The following is a 20018-nucleotide window of genomic DNA, read 5'->3' on the forward strand; positions in this document are numbered from 1 at the left end:
AATCAGCCGATAATAGCTAAAATGCCAGCATCGGCCCGATGTCTAGTTTAACACCGATGTGCAAAACCGATGTCATAGCTATGTAACGTAGGTAGATGAGGTAATGACGCCATTACAAATACTGCGTTACACGTGCAACACAACATTCCTAACCTAGCCCACAAGTCTGCTGTGTGGATCTATTTTGAAGTTTCAAAGGAAGATTACAAAAAGGCCATATGAAACATTTGTACTGCTATATTTCCCGAGGAGGGGAGAGGGTGAAATCTTTCAATACCACAAACATAATTACTCATTTGAAAGTGCATCACCCCCAGACGTTCAGAGACTACTTAGAACAAAAGCAAGAAAAATGCTAAGGGCACACTTCCAGCAACTAAACAACTTCATGTCGATCAGTCATTCGAAAGAGTAAGAACATTCAGCGAGACAACTCAAAGGCAAAATCCATTAACGCCAAGATAATGGTTCATTGCCCTTGACAATCAACCGTTCTCTGTCGTGGATGATGTTGGCTTTCGCCGACTGGACGAGCACCTCGAGCCCCAGTACACAGTACCAAGTAGGCGCTATGTTTCAGATGTTGCCCTACCGGAGTTACACAGTATTGTTGAAATGCACATCCATGAGCTGCTTGCCTATGGGTGTTACTGCTATTAGCTTCACGACTGACATTTGGACCAGCGATGTCATCCCCATGAGCATGCTGAGTCTGACAGCACAGTGGGTCGATGAGGATTTCGTACTGAGGAAAAACTGTATTGCATGCTCAAGATGTGCTGGTTCTCATACCGCTGCTGCCATTTCAATGGCATTTGAGAACATGTTTGAAACATGAACACACTCACACACGAACAACTAACTCGAGAAATAGCTCATCACCTGCGACTGCAGCAGACGTGATACCCTCGGTCATGGCATTGAAACACCTGCTCAACAAAACTGCTGACAGACTGTGGGGTTAAAACTTGCAAAAGTACTCTAGTAGAGGCTGTGAACAAGCGATTCGGTGGCATTCTCTCTGAGCCTCTTTACTGTGTCGCCACCTTGCTCGATGCTATGTACAAGGACCACTACTTCGATGCAGACAAGAAACAGGGTTTACGTGAAATGTTAGACACAGTTGGACAAGATGGAAACGCACACAGTGACAGTGCGCACCGACGAAGAGGACCCACGACAGAAGAGGCCACGGACAGACAGAGCTGAAACTTCACTGCTTGACATGTATGATGAAATCCAGGTTGAGAAGGAAACGACTGAACAAATGAACAACGAAACAGCACAGCAAGTATGTGAAAGAAATAGGTTTTGATGATGTTTTACTGGTAATGGGGACTTAAATGCCAACAAAAGTACTTTTTTGTGTGTGTGTGTGTGTGTGTGTGTGTGTGTGTGTGTGTGTGTGTGTGTGTGTGTGTGTGTGTGTGTGTGTGTGTGTGTGTGTGTGTGTGTGTGTGGTGTGTGTGTGTGTGTGTGTGTGTGTGTTTCAACTATTTAAATGTACTAGAATGCTTAAAAGGCCGCTAAAATTTTAAATATCGGGTATCGGTATTCGTTTTTGGGGGGCAAGGAAAATATCGGATATCGGTATCGGCCAAAATGTCATATCGGTGCATCCCTAGTTTTTATGGATCTATTACAATGTATCTATCAATTTCAGTTGATTCATATTGGGTCTATTGACATCACGTGTGACTTCATGAGTATTGACATTGCTCTGAAAGAGACCTTAAAAATTAACCTGTATCACACTCTATCTTGGCCTTTGCCACCTTTAAATGTCATAACTGTGTGTTTTGTTAAAGCTTGGCTGCTGCTGGGAACAATCTCTCTGTAGAGACATGCTTTGAGCCGGAGTGGAAACCACAACAAACAAACGCATGACATGTTCTCAGGTGACATCATAGCAATACTCAGGCAACAAGTTGTCCTTCCTGTCCATACATTTTCTGTGTGTGTGCATGTTTGTGCATGTGCGCATGAGCGTATAAGCTTATCATGTGTGCCCACGTGTGTGTGTTGTTTTGTGTATGGGTAGGCCCCTCAGGAGGACTATGTCTACATGTCTGTCTATTGCTACAGACAGGAGGCTCATCTAGACCTATCTGAAACCAGAGGGGGCCAAAGCAAAGCAGTAGTACCATTGACCCACATCACAGCCTCCTCGCCATTCATATGGAGAGAACTCTCTTCTGTTGCACCCCCCAGCCCCTGGAGGGTTACGCCCACCCGTCGATCCTCCTCCCCCCCTGCCTATTTGGCTGACATCCGACCTGGCCACACCCTGCCATCAGAACAACACAGGGCCTGAGAGAGGAAGATCACAACAAAGCTGGGAAGATCAGAGGCTCCTTTCACTGATCCTCAGCAACAGCTACAGCGAAACAGGACACACACACACACACACACACACACACACACACACACACACACAGGGAGAGTGCTGCTGGGCGTGGTGCAGAGTGTGTCTGTGTGTGAGTCTTCATGTCCATGTGTACATTTGTGTTAGGTTATGTAGATGGGATGGTTCTGAAATAGAGTATATGCAGTCTGAATTGGGCCTGAGTGCCTCATACTCTCTTCCATCTGTCTCATCCATGCTGCCTCTTGACAGGTTAAGTTTGCTCACTGCCCTTTAAATGGTTTCTGGGGGCAGTTTTTTAGGCCGTGGCAGCCAGTTATTTCTACAAGACATAACTTGTGACTTGATAGAATCTTTCATCTTTGATTTGTTTTATGGTCTATGTTATGAACAAGGTATTGACTGTGTGTGGGGGGCGGAGGGATAGAGGGATTTGTTCATCATTCTGGCCACTTCTTTCTATCACAACATGCACTTTTCATCCAACTGTTGCTTATTTATTCAGTGGTTTACAGTCAGTTAGTAACTAGTAATGTGATCCTATCACCAACTCATTCACACAGGCATACAGGAGGCTGCATGCTCACATTTATCCTGGCATGACTGCCTGGGCGACTGCCTGAATGAGTCATGGATCAACCTTTCCATGTCTAGCTTCAATGCTGCCAGAATTATTACACGATGAGTATACCTGTTTGTAGTTTGTTTTTAAACTTTATATGCATTATCAGATAGATTTGTAGGTTAACACACTGAGATGAATGATGGCTAAACCTCCCCTAACTCTAAAGAAATGGTTCGAGATTACTCAGTCATCTCAATTCTGAGTTTATGATTTCTGCTAGCATTAACTCAGAACCACTAGAGCAGCCATACTCAACTGGCGGACAGCGGTCCGGATCCGGACCCAAAACGGGGTCAATACGGACCACATGTCCCGACTTTAAAAAATCGCAGTTATTATAACCAGATTACGTGCCCAGGGGGCCTCGACCACCAAGGGTCCCCCATTTTCTTTTTGTTGAGTCACTCCAGTATCATATGAACACCCATAAGACATGGCAAAATGGGTAGAAATGCAGGCAATTGACTTTAAAAACTGCTAAATGTTCTAAACGCCCCATGGCAAAATGTGTAGAATTACAGCAACATTTTCTTTCTGCCAACAAGAGGGGTGTGAACAGTTTGGGGTTGTGTGTTGATGGTTTGTTACTATGCCAATAAATTACAATATTCATCCAAGCCTTTGCATTCGTAAAGTATTCAGACCCCTTGACTTTTTCCACATTTTGTTTGTTTACATCCTTTTTCTAACATTTCTGCAGAATGGAAGGTCTCCAAGAACACAGTAGCCTCAAATTCTTAAATGAAAGAAGTTTGGAACCACCAAGACTCTTCCTTGAGCTGGCCGCCCGGCCAAACTAAGCAATCGGGGGAGAAGGGCCGATGGTCACTCTGACAGAGCTCCAGAGTTCTTCTGTGGAGATGGGAGAACCTTCCAGAAGGACAACCATCTCTGCAGCTCTCCACCAATCAGGCCTTTATGGTAGAGTGGCCAGACGGAAGCCACTCCTCAGTAAAAGGCACATGACAACCTGCTTGGAGGTTTCCAAAAGGCACCTAAAGACTCTCAGACCATGAGAAACAAGATTCTCTGGTCTGATGAAACCAAGATTGAACTCTTTGGCCTAAATGCCATTCGTCATGTCTGGAGGAAACCTGGCATAGTGGTGTCAGAATCATGCTGTGGGGATGTTTTTCAGCAACAGGGACTGGGAGACTAGTCAGGATCGAGGAAATGATGAATGGAGCAAAGTACAGAGAGATCCTTAATGAAAACCTGCTCTAGACCGCTCAGGACCTCAGACTGGGGCGAAGGTTCACCTTCCAACAGAACAATGACCCTAAGCACACAGCCAAGACAACGCAGGAGTGGCTACGTGACAAGTCGCTGAATGTCCTTGAGTGGCCCAGCCAAAGCCCGGACTTGAACCAGAACGAACATCTCTGGAGAGACCTGAAAATAGCTGTGCAGCGACACTCCCCTTCCAACCTGACAGAGCTTGAAAGGATCTGCAGAGAAAAATGGGAGAAACTCCCCAAATACAGGTGTGCCAAGTTTGTAGGGTCAGACCCTAGAGGACCTTGAGACTGTAATCGCTACCAAAAGTACTTCAACAAAGTACTGAGTAAAGGGTCTGAATACTTATGTAAATGTTATATTTCAGTTTTTTTTAAATACATTTGCAAACATTTCTAAAAACCTGTTTTTGCTTTGTCATTATGGGGTATTGTGTGTAAATTGAGGAGAGAGAAAAAAAACAATTTAATCAATTTTAGAATAAGGCTGTAACGTAAGAAAATGTGGAAAAAGTCAAAGGGTCTGCATACTTTCCTAATGCACTGTATAAACTGTGTGTGACCGGACCTTCTCAAATAGTGCTTGAGTACCCATGCGCTAGAGCTTCAATGACATTGCCATAATTCTGTGTATCACAGAGTTGGTGTTGTTAGTGATACTGTATCATAACTCCTGACTCCTATAAATATCCCAGCCTCAGTGCTAACAGTGTGTGTCGTATAATTCTGCTCCCTCCTTGTGTACTGCTGTAATGTAGATCCCTGTATGAGCCCAATGCAGTCTGATTGATGTTGCTACATCAACAGCATTGATTTTTGTCTTGTGTTTCGCCAGCTGATGGAAGATTGGAGCAGGCTAGAGAACAGGACTGTGTGTGGTGCAGTGGAGTGAGGCAGCCAGGTAGCGTAATGTTCTCTGGAATTCAGACAAATGGCTTTTTGCCGGTAGCTGAATAATATTGCTGCAGCTTACAACTCCCACTCTTGGAGTTAAGTCAAAGTTATAAATAGGTATATATAATAATAATAATAATAATATAATATGCCATTTAGCAGACACTTTTATCCAAAGCAACCTACTCTCATACATTTGGTCCCAGAAATCGAACCCACTATCCTGCCATTGCTAGAGCGATGCTCTACTAACTGAGCTACAGAGGACCATGGTACCTGACTACGTTGTGGTGGTTCTTCTATGGAAGTCAGAGGACTAGGTACAGGCTTCAACGTTGTCTGAGCAGACCTCAGCACAACCGCTGACTTAGGTTAATTCATTAATTTAATTGATTCCCAGAGAGGATCACTTAGTGATGGTGAAGAGCCAATACAGCGGACCATACCTTGTTGGTTGGTTCTGCTGACTGGACATCAGTGACCTGAAGCTTATGTGCACTTGTTTACAGTTTGTTTGTGTAGATTGTCAATTCACATTGCTAGCGATGAGGGCTGTGCCATATAGGCCTTATCAGTATATGTCCCTAGTCAGAGATGTATGGACTGAGAGTGTGTCAAAGGGAAGTGGATTGGAGTGTGAGTGAGCAAGAGGGGGAGGCTCAGGAGTTCGATCCCTGCTGGACAGATTTGCTCAGCCAATGCTGCTTCGTCAATACTGTGGCCTGGCTGAATGGATCTGATATCCACAGCTCAGCAGAGTAGTTGGCCCATGTGATGTACTAGGCAGTACACACTACCCTCTATAGCGCCTTGTGGTCAGAACCCAAGCAGTTGACTTACCAACTAGTGATGCAGCCAGTCAAGATGCTTTCAATGGTACAGCTGTAGAACATTGAGGATCTGAGGGCCCATGCCAAATATTTTCAGACTCCTGAGGGGGAGGAGGTGTTGTTGTGCCTTCTTCACGACTGTCTTGGTGTGTGTGGACTAGAGGTTGACCGATTTATGATTTTTCAACGCCGATACTGATTATTGGAGGGCCAAAAAAATCCGATACGAATTAATCGGCCGATTTTTATATATATATTTGTAATAATGACAATTACAACAGTACTGAATGAACACTTTTATTTTAACTTAATATAATATATAAATAAAATCAATTTAGTCTCAAAAAATGTATGAAACATGTTCAATTTGGTTTAAATAATGCAAACACAAAGTGTTGGAGAAGAAAGTAAAAGTGCAATATGTGCCATGTAAAAAAGCTAACATTTAAGTTCCTTGCTCAGAACATGTGAAAGCTGGTGGTTCCTTTTAACATGAATCTTTAATATTCCCAGTTAAGAAGTTTTAGGTTGTAGTTATTATAGGAATTATAGGACTATTTCTCTCTATACCATTTGTATTTCCTATACCTTTGACTATTGGATGTTCTTATAGGCACTATAATATTGCCAGCCTAATCTCGGGAGTTGAAGTCATAAACAGCGCTGTACTTCAAGCATTGCGAAGAGCTGCTGGAAAACGCAGGAAAGTGCTGTTTGAATGAATGATTACAAGCCTGCTGATGCCTACAACCGCTTAGTCAGACTGCTCTATCAAATATCAAATCATAGACTTAATTATAATATAATAAACACACAGAAATACGAGCCTTAGGTCATTAATATGGTCAAATCCGGAAACTATCATTTCGAAAACAAAACATTTATTCTTTCAGTGAAATACGGAACCATTCCGTATTTTATCGAACGGGTGGCATCCCTAAGTCTAAATATTACTGTTACATTGCACAACCTTCAATGTTATGTCATAATTATGTAAAATTATGGCAAATGAATTACGGTCTTTGTTAGGAAGAAATGGTCTTCACACAGTTCTCAACGAGCCAGGCGGCCCAAACTGCTGCATATACCCAGACTCTGCTTGCACTGGAACGCAAAAGAAGTGACACAATTTCCCTAGTTAATATTGCCTGCTAACATGAATTTCTAAATATGCAGGTTTAAAAAATGTTGTTGTGTATTGATTTTAAGAAAGGCATTGATGTTTATAGTTAGATACATTGGTGCAACGATTGTGCATTTTTTCGCGAATGCGCTTTTGTTAAATCATCACCCATTTGGCAAAGTAGACTGTGATTTGATGATAAATTAACAAGCACCGCATTGATTATATGCAACGCAGGACAAACTAGTTAAACTAGTAATATCACCAACCATGTGTAGTTAACTAGTTATTATGTTAAGATTGACTGTTTTTTATAAGATAAGTTTAATGCTAGCTAGCAACTTACCTTGGTTACTTGCTGCACTCGCGTAACAGGTGGTCAGCCTGCCACGCAGTCTCCTCGCGGATTGTAATGTAATCGGCCATAATCGGCGTCCAAAAATGCAGATTACCGATTGTTATGAAAACTTGAAATTGGCCCTAATTAATCGGTCGACCTCTAGTGTGGAGCATGATAATTCCTTATTGATTTGGACACCAAGGAACTTGAAGCTCTCGACCCACTCCACTACAGCCCCGTCGATGTGGATGGGAGCGTGCTCGTCCCTCCGTTTCCTGTAGTCCACAATCAGCTCCTTTGTCTTACTGACAGTGAGGTAGAGGTTGTTGTTCTAGCACCACACTCCGAGGTCACTGACCTCCTCCTTATAGGCTGTCTCATCATCGTCAGTGATCAGGCCTACCACTGTCTTATCGTCAGCAAACTTAATGATCATGGGTGAACGCACCCCTGAGGGGCCCCCGTGTTGAGGGTCAGCATGGAGGATGTGTTGTTGCCTACCCACATCACCTGGGGGCGGCCTATCAGGAAGTCCAGGACCGAGTTGCAGAGGGAAGTGTTCAGTCCCAGGATCCTGAGCTTAGTGATGAGCTTGGAGGGCACTATGGTGTTGAACACTGAGCTGTAGTCAATGAACAGCATTCTCACATAGGTGTTCCTCTTGTCCAGGTGGGAGAGGGCAGTGTGGAGTGCAATAGAGATTGCGTCATCTGTGGGTCTGTTGGGGCGGTATGCGAATTGGAGTGGATCCAGGGTGTCTGGCATGATGTTGTTGATTGAGCCATGAGCAGTCTTTCAAAGCATTTCATGGCTACAGATGTGAGTGCTACGGGGCGATCTTGGCGTTCTTGGGCACAGGGACTTTGGTGGTCTGCTTGAAAAATGTAGGTATTACAGACTGGGTCAGAGAGAAGCTGAAAATGTCAGTGAAGACACTTGCCAGCTGGTCAGCGCATGCTCTGTGTATGCGTCCTGGTAATCCGTCTATCCCTGCGGCCTTGTGAATGTTAACCGATTTAAAGGTCTTACTCACACAGTCATCCATAACAGCTAGTGCCCTCATGCATGGTTCAGTGTTGCTTGCCTCGAAGCCAGAATATAAAGCATTTAGCTAATCTGGTAGGCTCGCATCACTGGCCAGCTCGCTTCTGGATTTCCATTTTAATCCGTGATAGTTTGCAAGCCATGCCACATCTAACGAGCATCAGAGCCGGGGTAGTAGGATTCGATCTTAGTCCTGTATTGACGCTTTGCCTGTTTTCGGAGTTTGTAGTGGGATTTCTTATAAGCATCCATATTAGTGTCCCTTCTCTTGATAGCAGCAGCTCTTGCCTTTAGCTCAGAGTTTTGTTGGCTGTAGTTGCACAGGTGACATGCTGGTAAAACTTACTTTAGTTTCCCTGCGTTAAAATCACCGGCCAGCATCGGTTTGTGATGGTAAAAAAATGTATATGAAAACTCTCTTGGTAAATAGTATGGTCTGCAGCTTATTATGAGGTATTCTAATTTAAGCAAGCAAAAACTCAAGACTTCCTTAACATTAGAGATCGTGCACCAGCTGTTTTTAACACATTCCTCCCCGCTTTGTCTTAACCGAGGCTGCCGTCCTGCCGTCCAGTTTAGACGATGCATGGAAAAACCAGCTAGATGTGTATTATCCATGTCCTTGTTCAGCCACGACCCCGAGAAACATAGAATATTACAGTTCTTCAGGTCCCGTTGATAGGATTGTCTCAAACGGAGCTTGTCCAGTTTGTTCTCTAGTGACTGTACGTTCGCCAATTGAACGGAGGGTAGAGGCGGATTATTGGCTCGCCAACGTAGTCTTGTCAGGATGCCGGCTCATATGCCTCTTTTGAGCCGTCGCTTATAATTTAGAGTCTTGGGGATTGGGACCTGGCCCGGAGTAAGCAGAACGTCCAGAGCTGCCAACTCGTTGAAATAGAAAGTATTATCAAAATCAAGGTTAGTGATCGCTGTTCTCATGTCCAAAAACAAATAAAATAGCTATCCACTGCAGCGCCATCTAAAGGCTGTGTTGAATTCACAGTCAGGAGCATGAGGCTAAAGCCAAGCCCATAATCCTCACACACCCACTCACTTCTGGGCTTGTTATGGTAGCATGAGATTACATTAAGTAGCCTACTCTGGTTGTCAACAGACACTTTCAAGACAATAAGATGTTCTGAGGTGCTTCTGTCAAATATTACAGTTGTAATATAAAAGCAGCTAAACCATAGGCCAATGCAGGCTGTGTCATGATATCTAGATCAGTTGTTATTACCGTTTAGCTCACACATGACTGTATAACGATTGGGTAGGCTATATGAAAGCAATCTACTAATATGGAGGAATCCTCTGTGTTGGTATATGCAGTGGACAGAATAGCTAAGATGTCTCTCACAGGGAGAATGGTTTATTTGAATTTGATAAGGCGACATCATATTGATGATAAGGTCTCAGTGTGTGATATGCTCTTCCTGAAGGTTCTCCTCAGGTAGGACACAGTGAAGGAGTAGTACTGATTAAATGGAGGCTAATTGAATGTGGATTGTGGAACTGCACCAGGAGTGTTTTAGGTAGGGCTATGGGTATTCATGTGTAGAGTCCAGAAGAGGATCCCCTTCGTCTACACTGGGCTTGAAGTGATGTTGAGTTGATTTAGACATGATTATTTTGAGCGTTTTAACAGGGGTTCTTCAGCTTCTATATCTTTATACTCAATGTTAATGATGGTTAACTGTGGGTAAGTAGACTAACCCATTTTGGTTGCTGATGATTAGGATCCACAGATTACTGCCAAATCCACAAAACAAGGATGACCCATATTTGGTAGAACCAGCGGCTAGCCTATCCATTTAATCCACATTAAGGCCTAATGATTAGGACTGGCACTGGCACCATGTTCTCCTCAGGATTTGGTGGTGGATTTTGAAAAATGTTTTGATGTAGTGTAGTTGCTGCTTAGTAAGATCAGACAGGCTTCTGGTCCTGTAAAACTACTGGAGTGATGAGACGCAAGGATCATCATACATGGGTAAATAAGATGTTGTACTGGAGGGTTAACCTACATTCAATCAGTGTTCCTCTCATAACATATCTGAGCTGCAGTCCAGTTCCAGCCAGGGCCGGGCACCGGGCAGCCAGGGCCGGGCAGCCAGGGCCGGGCAGCCAGGGCCGGGCAGCCAGGGCCGGGCAGCCAGGGCCGGGCAGCCAGGCCATCGAGGGAAGATAGAGGCATTAGGGCATGTCATTCTGTATAAACAGTCACTCACAGAGGATGCCAGTGATGGTGACGGCTCAAAGAAACAACTCTCTCCTGCCCTCTGCTGGTGGTTAAAGGTGAGGTGGTGAGAGAGGAAAAAGAGGTGTTGACCATCTTTTCTATTCATCCTCTCTTTTATAAGCGTGGCTCCATATCTGATCATGAGAGTTTCTGATATTCTGAGAAGAGCTGCAAATAGAATAAGCCTAAGGCTGTGTGTGAGAGAAATAACAAGAGATGTTGTGCCTCATACATTGTGTGATCACAACCAAGGCGTCTGCCAACTGCCCAGGCATCGTGATGGCAGTGTTGTGCTATGTGTTTGCCTATATGACTGTATGTATCTGACCTAGTCAATGGGTTAGTGTAAAACTCTCTTATCCACTAATGTGTGTGTGTGTGTGTGTGTGTGTGTGTGTGTGTGTGTGTGTGCGCGTGTCTGTTCTTATTGGGTTCAGGATTAACCAGCAGCTCAAAGCCTACCTGCCAATAATACAATTGGTGGGTGTGTCTCTCTCTCCTCTATTTGTCTCAAAGAACCTCAAATCAAATCAAAGTTTATTGGTTGCGTACACAGATTTGCAGATGTTATTGCAGGTGCAGTGAAATGCTTGTGTTTCTAGCTCCAACAGTGCAGTATACCTAGTAATAAAAAAGTAAAAGTAAAAAATAAATAATAAACAAATATAATCCAGAAAAATAAGGAAATGACACACAATAATCACATTAGACAATCATTATGTATTATCAATGATATAGCAATTATACTGTACTAAAATATAAATGCAACAATTTAAACAATTTTACTGAGTTACAGTTCATATAATGAAATCAGTCCATTGAAATAAATTCATTATGCCCCAATCTATGGATTTCACTTGACTGGGCAGGGCTGCAGCCATGGGTGGGCCTGGGTAGGCATAGGCCCACCCACTTGGCAGCCAGGCCAACCCACTGAGGAGCCAGGCCCAGGCAATCAGAATGAGTTTTTCCCCACAAAAGGGCTTTATTACAGACATAAATAGTCCTCAGCACTCCCTCAGACGATCCCATATGTGAAGAAGCCGGATGTGGAGGTCCTGGGCTTGCGTGGTTACACGTGGTCTGTGGTTGTGAGGCCGTTTGGACGTACTACTTTATTCTCTAAAACGACATTCGTTGGAGGCAATTTATGGTTGAGAAATTAACATTCAATTCTCTGGCAACAGATATTTCTTGTGTCAGCATGCCAATTGCACGCTCCCTTTAAACTTGAGACGTCTGTGGCATTGTGTTGTGTGACAAAACTGTACATTTTTAAAGTGGCCTTTTATTGGCCCCAGCACAAGGTGCACCTGTGTAATGATCAAGCTGTTTAATCAGCTTCTTGATATGCCATACCTGTCAGGTGGATGGATTATCTTGGCAAAAGAGAAATGCTCATTAACAGGAATATACACACATTTGTGCACAGAACTTGAGAGAAATTTGCTTTTTGTGCGTATGGAATATTTCTGGAATTTGTTATTTCATCTCATAAAACATGGGAACAACACTTTACATGTTGCGTTGATATTTTTATATTTTTTGTAGTTAGTATTGATATTACTTAGGCTAATTGTAGTGACAGGAATTCTAACTGTTACTGTGAGATTGGACCCTCACCAGGCAGGAGGAGGAGATTAATTTGTCTCGTTATCTATCTGCCCCAGCCGATGTGCTAAAATGTGAGGGTGTGTGAGTGGCCTGGGGTGGCAGGTAGCCTAGCGGTTAGAGCGTTGGGCCAGTAATCAAAAGGTTGCTGGTTTGAATCCCTGAGTGTGCTCTTGAGCAGGGCACTTAACCATAATTGCTCCTGTAAGTCACTCTGGATAAGAGTGTGTGTGTGTGTGTGTGTGTGTGTGTGTGTACAGCCATGCAGACAGTTCAGACTGTAAACACTTTCTCTATCCTGTCACCTGAGATTCCATTGTAAACACACTGTAATCTCTATCCTATCAGGGGTGCTGGCTGAGCCTGAACACACACCCACCCCCTCACATGGTGAGATGAGCTGTACCAAACACCCTTCCAGCCAGGATGAGACAGGGAAGACTAGACGGCAGTTACTAGCTATCCAGTGTAACATCTGAGTCAAATAAGAATAATACATTTGCTTTCATTGATTATCAGAACATTTCTTTGTCACACTTTTCTTACCTCAAATCAAATATGTTTTTTATTGGTCACTTACACATATTTAGCAGATTATATTTTCGGGTGTAGCGAAATGCTTGTGTGCCAAGCTCCAACTGTGCAGTAATATCTAATACACAACAATACACACAAATCTAAAAGTAAGATCATGGAATTAAGAAATGTATAAATATTAGGACGAGCAATGTCGGAGTGGAATTGACTAGAATACAGTAGAATACAGTATATACATATGAAATGAGTTAAGCAGTTTGTAAACATTATTAAAGTGACTAGTGTTCCATTATTAAAGTAACCAGTGATTCCATGTCTATGGATATAGGGCAGCAGCCTCTAAGGTGCAGGGTTGAGTAACCGGGTGGTAGCCGGCTAGTGACTAAGTTCAGGGCAGGGTACTGGGTGGAGGCCGCCTACTAACAGTGACTAAGTTCAAGGCAGGGTACTGGGTGGAGGCCGGCTACTAACAGTGACTAAGTTCAGGGCAGGGTACTGGGTGGAGGCCGGCTACTAACAGTGACTAAGTTCAGGGCAGGGTACTGGGTGGAGGCCGGCTACTAACAGTGACTAAGTTCAGGGCAGGGTACTGGGTGGAGGCCGGCTACTAACAGTGACTAAGTTCAAGGCAGGGTACTGGGTGGAGGCCGGCTACTAACAGTGACTAAGTTCAAGGCAGGGTACTGGGTGGAGGCCGGCTACTAACAGTGACTAAGTTCAAGGCAGGGTACTGGGTGGAGGCCGGCTACTAACAGTGACTAAGTTCAGGGCAGGGTACTGGGTGGAGGCCGGCTACTAACAGTGACTAAGTTCAGGGCAGGGTACTGGGTGGAGGCTGAATAGTGATGGCTATTTAACAGTCTGATGGCCTTGAGATAGAAGCTGTTTTTCAGTATCTCGGTCCCAGATTTGATGCACCTGTACTAACCTCGCCTTCTGGATGATAGTAGGGTGAACAGGTCGTGGCTCAGGTGGTTGATGTCCTTAATGATCTTTTTGCCATGCCTGTGACATCGGGTGCTGTAGGTGTCCTGGAGGGCAGGCAGTGTGCCCCCAGTGATGCGTTGGGCTGAACGCACCACACTCTGGAAAGCCAGTTTCGCATCATTTTATTGTGTTAGTATTTAATAAAGGTACATTGGTCAGCTTGCCTTCTTCCTTAAGCTCAAGGTATTACTGTTAGTTGTAACACTGGTAGTTGTAACACTGTTGTGTACTGTGCACCATGCAGCTTGTGGCAGTGATGTTTAATCATGCTTTACTAATACATTATGAACGTATTAAACAGAGTCTTGTCTGAATTAGCCTGTTTCCCCACCCCATGACTGGTTTATTTCTCCCCAGTGCCTTGGTTTGCTGTTTCAATGGTTTCTATTTGGTCAAAATAATATTGTGGTGAATTTGAGGCGCAGGCAAAGTGCAGTTCTCTCAGTGAACACCAGAGGGCTCTATGACACCATCCAGTTTGATCCAGTTCTGCTGTTGTTGGGGAATAGAGGCTTTGTGTAGACCAAAACAAACATATGAATTGAATGCTGCTGCTGCTGCTGTTGTTGTGCATAGTGTGCATGAGAACCATGATACCTAGTGAAATCTTAGTAGGTCATAGCTGCTGTGCATTATATCAAGCCATTACATGTGACATATCTATGGGTGAAACTGTGACGGTGAAGTGGATATCTGAAAGTGCATGTTTTAATGGCATTGAGTGTCAGCCATTTTGTGTCCGAGCAGAGCCCTCCGTTCGAGACAATCCTGAGCAGAGCCCCTAATAATGTGCCAGATATAATGGCTATGGTTTAATGAAGCTGCAGCTGCCTGACAATAGGTCAGAGTGAAGGGTGGGAGAGGGCAAAGGTCATCAGCCTTCATCCATCAATTAAACACATACCACTTAGCTAATGAGACTGCATACTGCCCCCGTCCCACCACCTGTCTGTCTGTCTGTCTGTCTGTCTGTCTGTCTGTCTGTCTGCGCCTCTGCGCCTCTGCAGTATGTTCTCTAGTGTAATGAGGCACAGTAAGCAGATAGAGTGCCAGCTGCTTACATGTCGTATCTCTGGGGAAACAAGGTGCACTCAACAGTGTTCAACAACCAGGATGAGTGTGTGAGTGTGTGCATGTGTTTTGGCCTGTGTGTATAATGTCATATTGTATGTTAGAAGTACATGGATCCTAAGGAGGCACCTCTATATGGAGTTCTGTAAGGATGGCTGAACTCGACCCACTCTAGGCCAGACCTGGTGCCATCAGTCTGTCAGTCAATCTGTCTACTGCTAACACACACCAGACGTCAGGTCAGGGCATGCTAGGTCACATAGGGTCAATCACAGAGAGGCTTGTAGGGCTTAGGGAATAAAGTCAATTATAGGGAGCCAGATCTTCACAAGTTCTCTTTAAAAGGACAAGTTGTTGGTTTGTGTGTGTTGTTGGACACACACACAAACACACACACACATTGAAGTCCTGTGTGTGTGCGTGCGTGTGTATGTGCGTGTGCACGTGTGCGTGTAGAGTGCGTGTGTACTTGCAAGCAGGCAGGCTTTGGTTGTGTGTCTACTTTGGATTTGGACCCTTTTCCTCTCCATCCCTCCTTCTCCCCCTCTCTCTCTCTCCGTCTCTCTCTCTCCTCTCTCCCCCTCTCTCTCCCCCCCCCCCTCTCTCTCTCCCCCCTCTCTCTCTCTCCCCCCCCTCCTCTCTCTCTCTCCCCCCTCTCTCTCTCTCCCCCCCCTCTCTCTCTCTCCCCCTCGTCTCTCTCTCCCCCCCCTCTCTCTCTCCCCCCTCTCTCTCTCTCCCCCTCTCTCTCTCTCCCCCCTCTCTCTCTCTCCCCCTCTCTCTCTCTCCCCCCCTCTCTCTCTCCCCCTCTCCTCTCTCTCCCTCCCTCTCTCTCTCTCTCCCCCTCTCTCTCTCCCTCTCCTCTCTCTCTCTCTCTCCCCTCTCTCTCTCTCTCTCCTCCTCTCTCTCCTCTCCTCTCTCCCTCTCTCTCCTCCTCTCTCCTCTCTCTCCCCTCTCCTCTCTCTCTCTCTCTCTCTCTCTCTCTCTCTCTCTCTCTCTCTGTCTCTCTCTCTGTCTCTCTCTCTCTCTCACTCTGTCTGACTCTGTCTGTCTCTCTGTCTCTATGTGTCCTTATCTGCCTTCTCTGTCTCTGTCTGTCTCTGTCTCTGTGTCCTTATCCTGTTGGGGCTAGGATGTAGTATTTGCAAGGCCGGATAAAAAAACGTACCCGATTTAATCTGGTTACTACTCCTGCCCAGTAACTAGAATATGCATATAATTGTTTGATTTGGATAGCAAACACCCTAAAGTTTCTAAAACTGTTTGAATGGTGTCTGTGAGTATAACAGAACTCATTTGGCAGGCCAAAACCTGAGAAGATTCCAAACAGGAAGCGCTCTCTCTGACCATTTCATGGCTTCTTGATCATCTCTAACCAAAACAGGGGATCTCTGGCATGACGTGACATTTTCTAACGCTCCCATAGGCTCTCAGAAGGCGCCAGAAAGCTGAATGGTGGCTTTGCAGGCCCTGGCTGAAAAACATTAGCGCATTTTGTAAGTGGTCGATCTGAGAACAATGAGACTGGAGGCGCGTGCCCGAGCCGACACCATGTTTACTTTCTCTCTCTTTGAACGAAAACAACCACTCCCGGTCGGAATATTATCGCTTTTTTACGAGAAAAATAGCATAAAATGTGATTTTAATAACCTCTTACATCTAGACGTTCCGCTAGCGGAACACCTGCTCCAATATCCAATGATGGGCGTGGCGCGAATTACAAATTCCTCAAAAATACAAAAACTTCAATTTTTCAAACATATGACTATTTTACACCATTTTAAAGACAAGACTCTCCTTTATCTAACCACACTGTCCGATTTCAAAAAGGCTTTACAACGAAAGCAAAACATTAGATTATGTCAGCAGAGTACCCAGCCAGAAATAATCAGACACCCATTTTTCAAGCTAGCATATAATGTCACATGAATCCAAACCACAGCTAAATGCAGCACTAACCTTTGATGATCTTCATCAGTTGACACCCCTAGGACATTATGTTATACAATACATGCATGTTTTGTTCAATCAAGTTCATATTTATATCAAAAACCAGCTTTTTACATTAGCATGTGACGTTCAGAACTAGCATACCCCCCGCAAACTTCCGGTGAATTTACTAAATTACCCACGATAAACGTTCACAAAAAACATAACAATTATTTTAAGAATGGGGAGGGGCTCTATGCAGGGTTTGCCGGCACAGACGGTCTACGGTGTTTTGAGTGTGGGGATTTGGGGCATAAGAGCTTTGCATGCCCACATAAAGGCCGTAGACAAAGTGAGGGTACAAGCGCTGGTGGGGGAAATCGAGATCAAAGTGCAGGGGGTAATGAGATGCAGACAGCAGAGGCTGGGCCTAGTCATACCAGGGATGGTGGGGTAGCTGAGGCTGGGTCTAGTAAGGCAAGAGATGGTGGTGTAGCGGAGGCTGGGTCTAGTCAGACTAGAGATGGTGGTGTAGTGGAGGCTGGGCCTAGTCAGGCTAGAGATGGTGGGGTAGTGGAGGCTGGGTCTAGTCAGACTAGAGATGGTGGTGTAGCGGAGGCTGGGCCTAGTCAGGCTAGAGATGGTGGGGTAGTGGAGGCTGGGTCTAGTCAGGCTAGAGATGGTGGGGTAGTGGAGGCTGGGTCTAGTCAGACTAGAGATGGTGGTGTAGTGGAGGCTGGGCCTAGTCAGGCTAGAGATGGTGGGGTAGTTGAGGCTGAGCCTTGTCAGGCTAGAGATGGTGGGGTAGCTGAGGCTGGGTTTAGCTATGATATGGAGGGTGGTGTAGAGGATGCTAAGTCTAGTCAGGTTATGATAGTGGATGAGGAGAGTACAGTGGGGAAGTGTAAGAGACTAGGGGGGGAGGAGGAGGGTGCCAAGCGGAAAAGGAAAAAGGGTGTGGTTAAAGGCACAATGGAAACTTTGCCTGTTGCTGTGGGAGATGCCCTGACCAGAGAGGAAGGGCAGGTGGTCAGGGTGGGAGATAGAGATGAGGAGGAAAGTGAGTCTGAGGAAGAGGATGAGGAGTTATTTTTTTCAGACTCCTCTTCAATAGGCCCGGAGCTGACAGCCAGTCAAGCAGAGGGGTCTAAGTACACGGTGAGGGAACTGACAAGGTTCCTGAATGAGACCAAGGGGAAAAAAGTCAATCTTGAGGCTTTTTTCCCTGATTCAAGAAAGTTTGTACGATCAGTACAACATGCTGTGAGAAATGAGGGGCATGGTGTCCTCTCACCCAGGAAACGGTTTAGGTTGAGGAAGTGGGTCACAACAGTGCGTAAGGGTCTACCTTCGGACACTGTTTAGATGTATACTTTCTTTCTGACACTGGGGTTTTTGAGCTTTGCTATTGGTCTCTTTCTCTGCTGGCTTTTCTCCCACTTCTTATGGAGACTCTACGGGTAGGCTCGCTCAATATAAATGGCGCCAGAGATGCGGGAAAGAGGAGTGTGTTGGGTGAATATGTAAAACAAAAAAAAGTACAGGTGTTGTTTCTGCAGGAGACACATAGTGATGTATTGAATGAAGTCGATTGGGGGCTCTGGTGGAAAGGGGCAAGTGTGTTGAGCCATGGGACAAATCTTAGTGCAGGAGTGGCAGTCCTTTTTGCACCGGGTCTGTCTGTAAAAATTTGCTCCTCAAAGGAGGTGTGTAGGGGTAGGCTCCTTGTTGTTAAAGCAGAAATTAACAATATGGGGTTTGTCTTTATAAATGTGTATGCGCCTAACACAGGGAGAGAAAGAGGGGTTCTATTTGGGAGTCTTAGACAGGAACTCTCACAGGTAGCGCCTGAGGAGACACTGGTGGTTGGAGGGGACTGGAACTGCACAATGGATTTTACAAAAGACAGAAATGGGGAAGAGCCTCATTCAGTGTCAGTGGGAGTGTTAAGGGATATTATTAATCAGTTTGACCTAGTGGATGTTTGGAGAACTAAACATCCGAACACAAGACAGTATACATGGGTGAAGGTTTTTGAGGCTAGGGTGAGTGCAGCCCGACTTGATCGGTTTTATATGTCTAGGAATCGGAGCAATAGGCTGTTGGGCGCTACCATTCTCCCGGTGGGGTTTTCCGATCATCATATAACCATGGCTCGGCTGTCTATTTCACCAGGGCCCCGGCAGGCATCCTATTGGAAGTTCAATGTAAAGCTCTTACAAGATGCCACTTTTTGCGCAGGTTTCCAGACCTTCTGGGAAAGGTGGAGGCAGCGAATAGAGGATTATGAGTCTCTGAGCCAATGGTGGGATGTGGGGAAAGTCCAAATTCGGCTTTTCTGTCAACAGTACACAGCTCTCTCATCCTCAGAGGCTAGGAGAGTTTTGGGGGAACTAGAGCGGTGTATTAGGGAGATGGAGGTACAGATGGTGGGGCAAGGCAATGTAGGCCTCCAGGCTAATTTAGCTGAATTACGCAGGGACCTGGGCAGTTTTTTCCAGGTTAAAGCAAAGGGAGCACTTGTAAGAGCTAGATTCTCCATGCTCAAGGAGATGGATGCTCCCAGCTCCTTCTTCTTTGGTTTGGAAAGACAGAGCAGTGAAGCCAAGGGTATGCATTGTCTACGGCTGTCTGATGGGCGGGTGACCTCTGTGGTGGGTGAGATGCGGGAGCGGACTGTGCAGTATACTGAATTGTATAGGGCAGAAGAGTGTGATCCTTTGTGTGCTCAGGTCTTGTTCACAGGACTCCCTAAACTCTCTCTGGCACAGAGGGATGATTTGGACGTTCCTCTGTTGTCCCATGAACTGGCAGAGGCCGTAACCCAGATGTCCACCGGTCGTGCACCGGGGGTTGATGGACTCCCAGTGGGTTTTTATAAAAAATTCTGGGGAATAATTGGACAGGATTTCTTTTGCGTGTTGCGTGAATGCGTCGGGGTAGGAGAGTTGCCGATGAGCTGCCGTCGGGCGGCCCTGACTCTCCTGCCCAAAAAAGGGGACTTGTGTGAACTTAAGAACTGGAGGCCTGTGGCATTGCTCTGTGCGGATTACAAGATATTTGCCAAGGTCCTCTCTAACAGACTGAAGTCCCACTTGGACTCGATAGTACATAAGGACCAAACATATTGTGTACCGGGACGCTCAATCACGGACAACTTGTTCTTAATTAGGGACATGTTGGACTTG

The 20018-nt window shown here is 45.3% G+C and overlaps 1 protein-coding gene and 1 long non-coding RNA gene across 3 annotated transcripts in view; both read left to right on the plus strand.

Moving 5' to 3' along the window:
- Positions 1–20018, plus strand: part of LOC115192657 (SRSF protein kinase 2) — a 129505-nt gene that overhangs the window by 31889 nt on the left and 77598 nt on the right. The gene's annotated exons all lie outside the window — the stretch shown is intronic.
- The window catches only part of LOC115192659 (uncharacterized), a 22305-nt gene continuing 3704 nt past the window's right edge, over positions 1418–20018 (plus strand). Inside the window, exon 1 of the long non-coding RNA XR_003877970.1 lies at positions 1418–1460. This is a non-coding gene — a long non-coding RNA (uncharacterized LOC115192659). The remainder of the gene's footprint in view (positions 1461–20018) is intronic.

This window comes from Salmo trutta, chromosome 4 (assembly GCF_901001165.1).
Source record: "Salmo trutta chromosome 4, fSalTru1.1, whole genome shotgun sequence".
NCBI lineage: Eukaryota > Metazoa > Chordata > Actinopteri > Salmoniformes > Salmonidae > Salmo > Salmo trutta.